The following is a 12,372-nucleotide window of genomic DNA, read 5'->3' as shown; positions in this document are numbered from 1 at the left end:
AGGTAGTTGCAAGTGACCACCATCAGCACTTGACTATGGCCAAAGCGCCTCCATCTTGCCTACCTCCTTCAAATCCATTCATGCCCCTGCAGTGTCTCTCTTTCTTGTGATGTGGTCCCATAGTAAGCTACCCACATTCTTGAAAATATGCATGGGATCCAATAAGTGGTTGATCTGTAAGTGGGTCCAATATGACAACTCGTAGAAAATCAAGAACCGTCGCATTCCGTTTTGATGTGACTCCATGTGGACCATTTTCAACTCATACCAACTTTGGATGTTCATTCATGTAGGAGGTCATCCAAGAAAACCTTCCCTCAGTTCATGATCCTCTGGCAAGAAAGAGACGTGTCCTTGATATACCAATGAGTGCACTAGTATACTATGTAATGAGTGCCAATGAGTGCCAATGAGTGCACTAGTATACTATGTAATGCACCCAAGTGAATGATTAGATGGAATGAAACGATAGGCTTGTGCACTAGGCTATTGTTGTTGATGGTATCAGAGCCTTGTTCATGGTAAGGAGCTCAAGAAAGCAAGCCAAGCTCGCGGTGTTCTGGTAAGAGGAGCAATGTTGCTTTCATTTTCTGTTTTGGGAGCAGATCTCTGTAGGTAGCACAGCCGGAAATTGCAAGAGTGCACTGTCTCAGGTTGAGACGCCCTTCGCGGTGAAGCAAGAGGGCAGTATATGCTGCGGGAAAGGCCTTTAGCCCTTGGCGACCTTGTTATTTTGATTTGAGGCCATTTCGGGGCCTGTTTTGGAGGCGGAAGTTTTCTGCACGCACTCAGGAAAAAGCCCAGTTTTATGTTGTGCAACCACTGTTCTACAGGTCGGTGAAAAGTTACTGTAGAAATTGCATCGTATGCTTGTGCATAGAGACATTGGGAGTTACAGAATCATCCTTGGTTCCTGTTTATGCAAAATCGTTACTAGGAAGTGACTGTGTGGTCAAATACCACTTTCGCCAGTTTTGCAGATTTTCCCTTGTGAGGGTGAAGTTGTGTTTTTTGCAGTGACAGAATTTTTTGCAGTGTTCTGTAATGGCGTCTGATTCTCTTTCACAGATTGTCACTGAAAAGCTTGACAAGAACAACTTCCAAGCATGAAAGTTTAGAATGACGAATTTCCTTATGGGAAAAGAATATTGGGAATTTGTTGCAGGAAATGAAGAAGAACCAGTTCTTCCTGATGTTCCCAATCAACAGCAAATGCAGGCCTTTAAAGCATGGCATGAGAGAGCCAGGAAAGTTATGTATTGGCTGTCTATCAGCATTTTAGACTCTATGATTGTGCATATTCAGGATGCAAGTACGCCAAAGGAGGCATGGGATACTTTGTCAAAAATGTATAGCACAAATACGCAAGCCAGGAAAATGCAGCTCAAGCAAGAGTTGCATAATGTGCAAAGAGAAAATATGAGCATCAATGACTACCACATGAAGGTGAAGAAGATTGCAGATGCACTTGCTTCCATTGGGTCGCCAGTGGAAGATGATGATTTAGTTTCTGTGACCTTGAATGGTCTAGGAAAGGATTATGCACAGTTCCGAACATCCATTTCCGTCCATGAAAGATTTCCTGATTTTGAGGAGTTTATTGCTCTTCTAATTTCTGAGAAGCAGAGAAATGGTGGTGCATCTTCTTCAGGAGGAACTTCAAAAGGAGCTGTCTTCTACTCAAATGCTGGAAGAGGTAGAGGCAGAGGTAGAGGAGGCCGATTTGGAGGCCATGGTAGAAATCAGAATATGCAGCAAACTCAAGAAAACCAGTCCTATGGAGGAGGACGTGATAATTCTAGAGGCAGGGGGAGCCAAAGAGGTCGTGGTGGATGGCATAGAGGCCAAAATGCAAACAGTAATGTTGAATGCTACTATTGTGGTAAAATGGGTCATATGGCTAAAGACTGCTATAAAAAGCAGAATGACATCATGAATGGAAATGCAACAAGGGAATTATGCATCTTCTAGTAGACAGGGTGATTACAGAAATGAGCATTTGTTTATGGTGCAGCAAATGAATAATTCTGTGACAAGTGCAGAAGAAAGCAACGATGTATGGTATGTTGACTCAGGTGCATCAAACCACATGACAAGTCATGCAAAATGGATGGAGGATGCAAGGAAAATGGAAAAACCAGGATTTGTGAAGACTGGTGATGATACTGCACATCCTATTGTGCAGATTGGAAAAATTCATTTGTCTATGCAGGATGGGAAAAAGAAATACCTGTCCGATGTATTTCATGTCCCGAATATCACCAAGGATCTGGTTTCTGTTGGTCAAATGGTTGAGCAGGGCTTGCAGGTCAGATTTAATCCTCATGGATGCTTTGTTGAGGATATGAAAAATAAAGGTCGCTTGATAGCAAAAGGAAAGAAGAAGGGCAGAATGTTTACATTGGATGCAGACATGCCTGAATTGAGTGCAGCAATGTTTGCACATGGGACCGGTGTAGTTGCAGATATTGATATCTGCCATAAACGCATTGGTCATGTTAATGTATAGCGACTTAAATCAATGCAGGCCCAAAATATTGTTGCAGGATTGCCAAAATTCAAGGTTGCAGAAATGCATAAGGTATGTGAAGCCTGTCAATTTGGAAAACAGGCAAGGAAACCATTTCCTAGACATGTTCAAGAGAGTGAGAAGCCATTGGAATTAATCCACTCTAATGTGTGGACTACTAAAGCTGCATCTCTTAGAGGTTGTCATTATTTTGTCACTTTTATTGATGACTATAGCAGAAAATTTTGGGTGTATTTTATGAAAAAGAAAAGTGAAGTTTTTGGACATTTCAAAACTCTTAAAGCTATGGTTGAAAAAGAAACAAGCCTGCAAATAAAATGTCTAAGTTCAGATGGAGGGGGAGAGTACCTCTCAAATGAGTTTGCAAGGTTCTTGCAAGAGCATGGCATAAAGCAGCAATATTCATACAGTCATAACCCACAGCAAAATGGAATTGCAGAAAGAAAAAACATGCATATTGGAGAGGTATCTCGTGCCATGCTCAATGAAAAAGACTTGCCAGATTTTTACTGGGCTGAAGCAGTTGCTACAGCAGTCTATATAATGAACAGGACTCCCACTGCAGCAATACATGGGATGACTCCAGAGGAGAGGTATACTGGTAGGAAACCAGATATTTCTCATTTGAAAATTTTTGGTTGCATTGCCTATGTACATGTGCTAGATGAGTTGAGATCCAAGTTGGATCCAAAAGCTGAGAAGTGCATCTTTATTGGTTACTCTCTGCAGCAAAAAGGGTATAGATGCTATAACCCTTCTACTCGTAAGTTTACAGTGAGCAGAGATGTTGTTTTTGATGAGATGAGTAGCTGGTATAAACCAGTAAATGTGATTGATGATGTAGATGCACAAAATGGTAATGCTGCACAGAATTCACAGCAACAGTCACAAAATATTAGTGGACCTGGAGCGTCCTCTAGCAGTGGTTCACATTCTTCGCCATGGATAGGTAGATTGAGATCAGGAGAATCTCCTCAAAGCAATGCAGATAATGGTATGCAGGTATCATGAAAAGGAAAAGAGAAGGTAGATCATCCCATGTTTGATGTGAATGCAGGTCACTCTTATGTGGATGGTGAATCCAGTGGCTCAGAAGAGAGCATTGATGATGAGTAGGGTATTCCTTCTATTGTTACACCTGGAGTAAGGAAGACTAGGGATGTTTTGAGAGTACCTGGGAGTGAATCTATTTTGCGCAGGTCTACGAGAGCTAGGTATCCTATGGATAGGCTAAAATATGATGGATTTACAACCATTCACTATGCATATATGGTCAAAGTGATACAGGAACCAGGACCCACTTCTTTTGAGCAAGCCATGGGAAAATAAAAATGGGAGAAAGCCATGGATGAAGAAATGGATGCCTTGGAAGCAAATGCTACATGGGAATTGGTATCTTTGCCTAAAGGTAAGAATGCAATTAGCTATAAGTGGGTTTATAAGGTGAAGCACAATGCAAATGGTTCTGTGAACAGATACAAGGCAAGATTAGTAGTCAAGGGGTATGTGCAAACATATGGCATTGACTATGAGGAAACATTCAGTCCGGTTGCAAGGATGGCAACCGTAAGAGCAGTCATTGCTATGGCTGCATCAAAGGAATGGTCTTTACATCAGATGGATGTAAAGAATGCCTTCTTGCATGGTGATTTGCAAGAAGAGGTATATAGGGAGCAGCCACCAGGTTATGTGCATGCTGTTCATCCTGAGTTTGTTTGCAGGTTGAAGAAAGCATTGTATGGCTTGAAGCAAGCACCTAGAGCATGGTCTGACAAGATAGGACAGTATCTCGTCACTATTGGCTTTCAGATTTCCAAGGCAGATTTCTCACTTTATGTGAGAAAAACAAAGAAAGGTATTATGGTACTTGTCATTTATGTTGATGATTTGATTATGACAGGTGACAGTGATGAAGATATCCTTCATGTGAAAATGCTATTGAAGCAAAAGTTTGAGATGAAGGATTTGGGAGAGCTGCATTATTTCTTGGGCATTGAGGTGATTAGATCACCAAGTGGGATACAGCTCTTGCAAAGGCAATATGGATTGGACATGCTATCCAAATATGCGATGACAGGCTGTAAGCCTATTTCAGTTCCTTTGGAGCAGAATGTGAAGCTGAGCACAGATGCAGGTGAGCTTCTGGAAGACCCTACTATGTACAGACGCATAGTAGGAAGTTTGATTTATATGACTATTACCAGGCCAAATTTGAGCTATGCTGTTGGATTGGTAAGTCAGTTTATGCAAGCTCCAAGGAAACCGCATTTGGATGCGGCTAGACGCATACTCAGGTATGTGAAGTCCACATTGCAGTATGGACTATTTTATGAGACTGGGGTTCAGATACAGCTGCATGGATACACTGATGCTGATTGGGCTGGTAGTATTTCTGATAGACGATCTACCAGTGGATATGTGTTCTCTTTTGGGAGTGCTGCAGTCACTTGGAGTAGTAAGAAACAGCCTACAGTTGCCTTGTCCAGCATAGAGGCTAAGTACAGGGGTGCAGCAATGGCTGCATGTGAGGTAGCTTGGTTGCATAAGCTACTTTATGATATGCATCAGCCTACAGATGGGCCAGTTGTCATTTATTGTGACAACATGAGTAGTATACACTTGGAAAATAACCCTGTCTATCATGCTAGAACAAAGCACATTGAGGTGCATTATCACTATGTGCGGGAGAGGGTTTTACTAGGTCTTATTGATCTAGTTTATGTCAGCACAGAGGATCAGGTAGCTGACATATTTACGAAAGCATTGGGCGCAGAGAAGCTGCGCAAGTTCAAAGACCTGCTTGGTGTGCAGGAATTGGGATTGAGCTCAAGGGGGAGTGTTAAGATATCGAGCTCCACTCGTGATATGCCAAGGTGACCGTTGTGCATTTATGTCACTGACTTGTCAGTTTTGCAGATGCAGTTGGTACACTGCCCATGAATAATAGCTAGACGACAGCTATCCTTATCTACTCTAGTTCGTGGCTCAGTTAGTATGCCACCTTAGTTAGTTGTCTTTGGTTTGAGACCCATATATAGGGTTCTTCTATTTCTTTGTATGAGAGTTCTTTTGGCTTACACAACTAAGAAGAGGAAAACTGTTTTCAGCCTCCACCCTTGTGTGTATTCCCCCATTGTGCAAGCAAGAAAGCTACAAGTGAGACTCCTTCCTTCTCTCCCACAATCTTGACAATTGTGTACGGAATGTAGTGTCCACTTGCAATGAGCTATGTGCAATGTACAAGGGTGAAGTGCAATATGGTGGGATAAGGTGCACTAGTGCACTATTCAGTGCACAATACAAGTGTGTGCAAGGAAGCATTGCACTAGGATGGCGTGCATTGTTATGGGTTGAGTACATAGGGGGTATGCATGGGGGTGGATTCCCAGCATGGTACACTAGGCACTATGGGTGTTGTGTTCTCTATTTCTAACCATCCAACCCCCTTGCAAACAAGGTGGGTGCCAATTAAGTGAAAAAAGAAAATAGGAGACACAATATATATACTAATGTATATGTGTGTTAACCCCAACACGAAGAAATCAAAATGAAATAAAAAAGACGCAGGGCAAAGGCGGGAAAAAGGTAGCCCGACTGAAGAAAGAAGAGGAGAAAAGGCCAAAAGCGTAGGGGCAACCTTAAAAAGTCCAAGGCAAATGAAAAAGGGGAAAGATGCATTTTAAAATACAAAGGCACACCCTAAAATCTTGTAAAAGAGTGCGAGGCGGTGGAAAATCCGAAAAGCTAAAACAAAAGACAAGGAAAAAGGCCAAGGCAAAGAGAAATGGAAGACAAAGGCTCACAAGGAAAAGCGCAAGTCAAAACTTTTGTAAAAGAGCACAAGCGCATCATGGTTTAATTCAAGGAGCGCCGGGCTCTCACCCATGCAATTTGTAAATGTAGACGGGCGGTGCAAAGAAGCTAGGAAGATAGAAGGACAATGGGAAAAAGGGTCTAGGCTACGGCCAGCCATGTAAAAAAGGGGAAATGGGGATGACCGCCCAAAAGGAATTTAGGGTTTTGTATATAAAATTGAAAAGTGAATGAGAAGCTCATTCTTATGTGTGGCCAAAAGTGGCTCTTTTCTTCTTCTTCTTCTTCTTCTTCTTGCTTGCTTGAGCTTGTGCTTGAGAGAGGGAGTGTGAGAGTGTGAGGGAGTGAGTGTGTGAGGGTGAGGGACCATGGGGTGGAGAAGCTCTCCATCTTCTCCTCTCCTCTCCTCTCCTCTCCTCTCCTCTCCTCTCCTCTTCTCTTCTCTTCTCTTCTCTTCTCTTCTCTTCTCTTCTCTTCTCTTGCTCGCGGCTATGGAGCTTGGAGCATGGAGCTTGAGAATGAAGCTTGCTTGAAGCTTGCACTTGGATCGTGGAGCTACCGGAGTGCAGGGGAGAGGAGGTAACTCGAACGACATGGAGGTAAGCTCACTACACCCATAGATACGGATGGCGCGTCGGCTATGTGAGAGGTAGCCATTAGTGCTAGGCTTGGAATGCTTGAAATAATAAGCGATCCGTGGGTCTTGGTAGTTGAGTGAAAGCTCCCACATTTTGGTTCCGTTGCCGAGACAACGGATTCAAGCCTTGAGCGCTTGCACGCTTCGAATTGAGCATCGAAGTAAGGGTTTCCCCGAACCGGTACTTGAGATAGGTAGGAAGTGAGGGGGTTGAAGATGGTATTCGATCTCCTTGGGAAGTAGGTTTTTTCTTTTTGAGATTTATGTTGTGAGATGGAGTAGTGTAGGCATTTACTTTGTGATTTGGATACAGTAGAGTAGGAGAAAACAAAGAAAAACAAAGAAAATAAGCATTAGGGTTTACCATTGCAAAACAGGGAAAAATAGGGCAAGAATCGCGCAAAAAATGGTAAAAAACTCGCTTGTGATGCCTAAGATCGGCAATTGAGTTATTGGGGGCATCAATACTATACCCGGGAAGGGATATAAGGGCCAAAAGTGGCAAGAAAGGCCACATTGTGCATTGCAGGGTTTCAGGAGAGCAGGAGAGAAGAGGAAAGCTTGGTGAGTGGATCCGCTTCGATCTTGGCATCAGAGAGATATTTGCCCAACCTAGGTAATTCTACACCTTCCCCTACATGAGTAGGATGAATCTGGAGCTATTTGACTAGGGGGAAGGCCTCCAACACTCGGCACAGCGAATTTTGTGAAGCTCGGCAAAAAAACACGCCGGCATGTCCGAGTGACGGTGATTCTGGGCCAAGTCCCAGAATCGGTCCTCGGACCGCTCGGCCATTCGGCCCTCGGCCCGCGCAGCCCTCCTGACCACTCGACTCAGCTCTCGGCCACTTGGTCGTCAAACCGCTTGGATGCCCATGCTCGGCCCATCCGAATCGAGCACTCCGACTACCTTGGAACGCGGCCTCGGCCCACTTGGCCCAACTGGCTCAGCCTCGGCCTACTTGGCCCTCAGACACCAAGGTTCGGACCGGTCGAATTTAGCATTCAGACAGTTACACACGGCCCTTCCCACTCGGCCCTCGGACGTGCCGAATCGGGCACTCAGACCCTGCAATTCGGACCAGTTGGGCCGAATGTACAGTTTCACCAAATGTTCAGAAAACTTGACCTGACCCGGCTAAAACTCAGTAGCGTGAACTGCCGAAAGCCCTTAGGATGCTCAGAAGGGCGCAGCCGCTTAGCAGCTAGAAGTAGGCAGTTGAGAGACCAGGGACTTAGACGCAAACCGCTGAGTGGAAAAGCCTGATTGGACCCAAAAACGAATGAGGCAACGAATTAGAAAAACTCTAAACCCCGAAATTGACCCCACAAGCTACATAAAGCAAAAGGCGCATCATAGATCCACCACTGGGGCGAAACTTCAAGCAAGTGATTCAAGATTTGGCTGAATGATCCTCCAAACTACGCATGGTGTTTACCATAATGGCCCTGCGGGCCAAGGAGGGGACTGCCCCCCGGACCCCCATAAAGGGGGCTTTGCACCTCCCCAAAGGGGGCTCTGCCCCCTCTGCACCTCCCCTAAGTAGGTTGGAGAGAAAACGCGCACCGTGATAGGCCCTCCAACTTAGACCCTCGGGTAGTAATGGCTCTACACAAGCATGGATTCTCACTTGCAAAGGAACAACCAAAAGCCTGTACTCGAATACAGACAAACAGAGACCCTAGAACCTCAACGGGCCAATCTAGCCCCATCAAGGGCAAAAAGGCCACACTACAAGGACGCATGTACATTGTGTTCAAACTGCGTCTAGTCAAAGCAGAATGCAACATCATCAAGCTACCAATGCAAGGATGACTAGACATGACAGTCCTGATGATAGATATACCTTGAGCAGCGCTACACAGACAACCCAAGATCTCAGTAGAGAATCCACGTCTGACTGTGCAGCTAGGGACTCAAAGGCATGTATCAAAAGGCTTGAAGCTGTAAACCAAGACCCAGAAGATGAAGACATAGTGCCACCTGCTTATCTTAGGGTCAAACTCACCGCAAAAGGAGAGCATAGCGTTGATACTCTCATTGATGAAGGAGCAAATTTCAATGTCTTAACTTACGAAACATGGGCTCTACTAGGTCTCAAACCAACTGATGCAACTCTCAATCCTTACAGGAAACACCCACAAGCACTTCTAGGGAAGTGCAGAATCCTTGTAACTATTGAAACAGAAAGCTTGCCAGTCCTATTCTATGTTTCGCCAAATAGCGAGAATTGTGGAAAGGAAATCCTCCTAAGAAGGCCCTTCAAAAAGGCAACGAAGTGTGAAGCCGACTATATTGCACAGAGGATACACCTAACACTACCAGGTGTGAGGATAATCACAACCTTCAGCAAGGGTGACCTCACCAAACCTCGAGGGAAGGGCAAGGAGCTTTCTGACATACAAGACAAGCCTAGTAATGAGAGGAAGGAGTTGTTAAAAGAGTTGATACAAGCATAGATTGAACGAAGAGAACCAGTGCGTGAGGCCATACTTGAAACAAAGAGGTTAGGAGACAAGGCCCAGGATAGGGTTTGGACTTACAAATATCGTAGAAGATCACGAAAGAAGCCCAAGCCTTATAGACAAAGGCATCAATGGAGAGCTAGCACAATGCCACGATGGATATCCAAGGCATTGCTTCGTGCTCAAGGGTATTATGCAGGCAACCGATGGATTTGGGTACCAAAACCCCCTGTTAAACTACCTCGGTCAGAAGCCCAAATTAGGTCAAAAGCAACGAGGCATGGGAGGAAACCTAAACGAAAATCCGAGTCTCGAACCAAAAATATTGGAAGGATTGAGCCCCTCACAATTGAAATCAGGAAACCGAACATGACCTATCAAAAACTAGATCCTTAGCCTAGCGAGCTTAGCAAGCGGATATCAGAGGTATCTGTCGAGCATGCACAAGGTACACTAGTGCCCAAGGAACCTTTGACTTCCCAAGAGGATAATGAGCACCACAGGCACAACATCACTCATGATAAGGCTGATTGCTCAGCAAAGCTAATGATGGAATCCTCCAACAATCACGAGCAAACCATTCAGCCGGTGCCAGGTCCGCCTAAGAGTCCTAGGTCTCCTACATCCTCTCTTCCCAAACGGACCCAGGAAGCACAACAGTAGTCGTCAATGGCGGTTGCTCACTCCCAATCTCTATCTCCATCAAAGCTTCCAAACATCCAAGAGGGGAAACATGACACTAGCTGTAGCTCTCGGCCCAAGGATATGCCCGTGCAACCCAATATGACTGGATCAACTCAGGATTGATCTACACAGGTGAATGCTCAAAGGGAAACAAAAGACACGACCATGTCTGATCGCCCTAGGGACTCGACACTGCGATCCACCAAGAGCAACCAGCCCACTGGACTAAATGCTACTACTTCCAATCAAGGATCGCAGCAGTCACAGCACGTGGCCGTGATTGCACCCCTTGCGGAACGTGTCCCTCGCAATTCGCCTACGGAGGAGGTGCCACAACAGTATCCTTGACAATTCCAGCCCTTCCAAATCACCTAAAGCCTAGGCTTGAGGAGAAACCTCTCAAAGATGGGGCCAAGGAGATGGCGCATCAAACCATGCAACCTAGCAAGGCTATTCAGCAGGCCACGGCTATGTTCCATGTGGACACACTAGAGAAAGGAAATGCTAAGGCCCCACCAGGCACAACAACGGTTGACCTAGTCCAGGGTCCTGAGTCATTAAGAGATGTGCCTTCACTGACCAAGAAAAAGAGGAGAAAACAGTGAAAACAACAACAGTTGCAGGTGGTTGGGGACCCCAAGAACATTGAGACAAAGAGCGCTAGAGGGTTGATGAATAAAGCATCGACTCCACCCACCAATGGACCCATTGACACCTCCCCTAATGGCAGTGAAACCTCAGGCACATCCGTGTGCTCTAAAGAATCAAAGCAGTCGTCACCAACAATGACTGCTTGCAATACTCAATCCACCGACAATAGAACTTGCATTCACCAGTCAAGAGTGGATATAACGCTATCACAACAGGGCGACAAATTCATACCAGTCATGTCCAAGGAGAACCATGACGCAATAATGAAGCCTCAAGAGAAACATGGAAACCCCAAGCGCATGAGCACTCCTAGCGTTGACCAATCTTGCTCATCTAGGCCTGAGCCCCCAGCTATGCTAAAGCCCAGGAAAACTCCTAGAACCTTGCATGAGATGGAAACCGAGCAAGCCCTCATTGAACATAGAAGTGTCCAGAATGCCTAACTGAGTTGGATGCCAAGCTCAAGGTGTTCACACGTGTCTATGTCGTGGTAGACATGCACGCATTCCCTAAAGAGTAGCTCGGAGAATACTTGCCATTCCCCTTATCTTGGGCAGAGCAGGAACATCTCGACGAGCGCTATACAGGCTCCTGCATGAGCACATGCCACTCATCTCGGGCGAGGAAGCCGACGAACTGCACTTAACTGTCACATTCAATTATGCACTTTGTCAACCAAATCTCTTAGAGATAGAGCAACTAAAGTGACTGTCAGAAGGCCGAAGTGGATTTGAATAGCGTTGGTGTGAAAACCGCATTGCAATGGCCGAACTAGGAGCTCAGATCATGACGTCTCTGAGGAGCGATTGGCCAAATGGCGATCCCAAAGAGACCCAACCTATGTGGCACCAACGTCCCTTCGAGTACTGACTGCCATTCGGAGAACGGACTTGGCTGAATCAAGCCAAGAAAACCCTCTACTTGATAAGGTTCTCAATGAGAAGATGTTACATGTCGCCAGTAGACTTGGGCAAGGCTCCATGCTACTCCATATGGCAAAACATTTATCAGTATTGAGTAAGCTACCACGTGTACTAGATGCGTGTGCTATGCTTCAGTACAATCTCGAGTTCTACAATTGGTTTCTATCCTCGTGAAGTGACAGGGATTCGTAAATATGTATATATATAAACAATGATTTTTGTGCCACCCTGTATAGACACTATCACACACACAAGCAATAAAAAGTCAAGCATAGACAGAAGAGTCGGGGCCAACAGGCTAGGCTAGTCCGGTCCCCCTTTCACATGATCATGTCCGCCTCCGGGCGAAGGGCATGCACCCTGCATTGCCACCATGGAAAGCCCTGACCAACATATCTCATGATGTAATCAGGGTGCAGTCCCTCTCTATACACTTTTCCCTTTCCGGCCTATCCTTTCGAGGATGAGCCCCCCCCGAACGTAGGACCACCAACCGATGTAACTCGGCGTGAGTCAAGATTTGCTAGTAGCTAGAGGCTAAATGGACACCATTATGGGGGCCATCCCTCTACAACGAGTACAACATGTTCCACACCTTCTCTTCTAGTCATATGCATTTGACAACCCACACTGAAATCCCTCCTATGCGAGCAATCTTTTTTTGTATC

Source organism: Lygodium microphyllum, chromosome 24 (genome assembly GCF_053477565.2).
Source record: "Lygodium microphyllum isolate KBCC chromosome 24, Lygodium_microphyllum_v1.1.10, whole genome shotgun sequence".
Classification (NCBI taxonomy): Eukaryota; Viridiplantae; Streptophyta; class Polypodiopsida; order Schizaeales; family Lygodiaceae; genus Lygodium; species Lygodium microphyllum.
The sequence above is the reverse complement of the archived record's forward strand: the minus strand, read 5'-3'. Positions refer to the sequence as shown.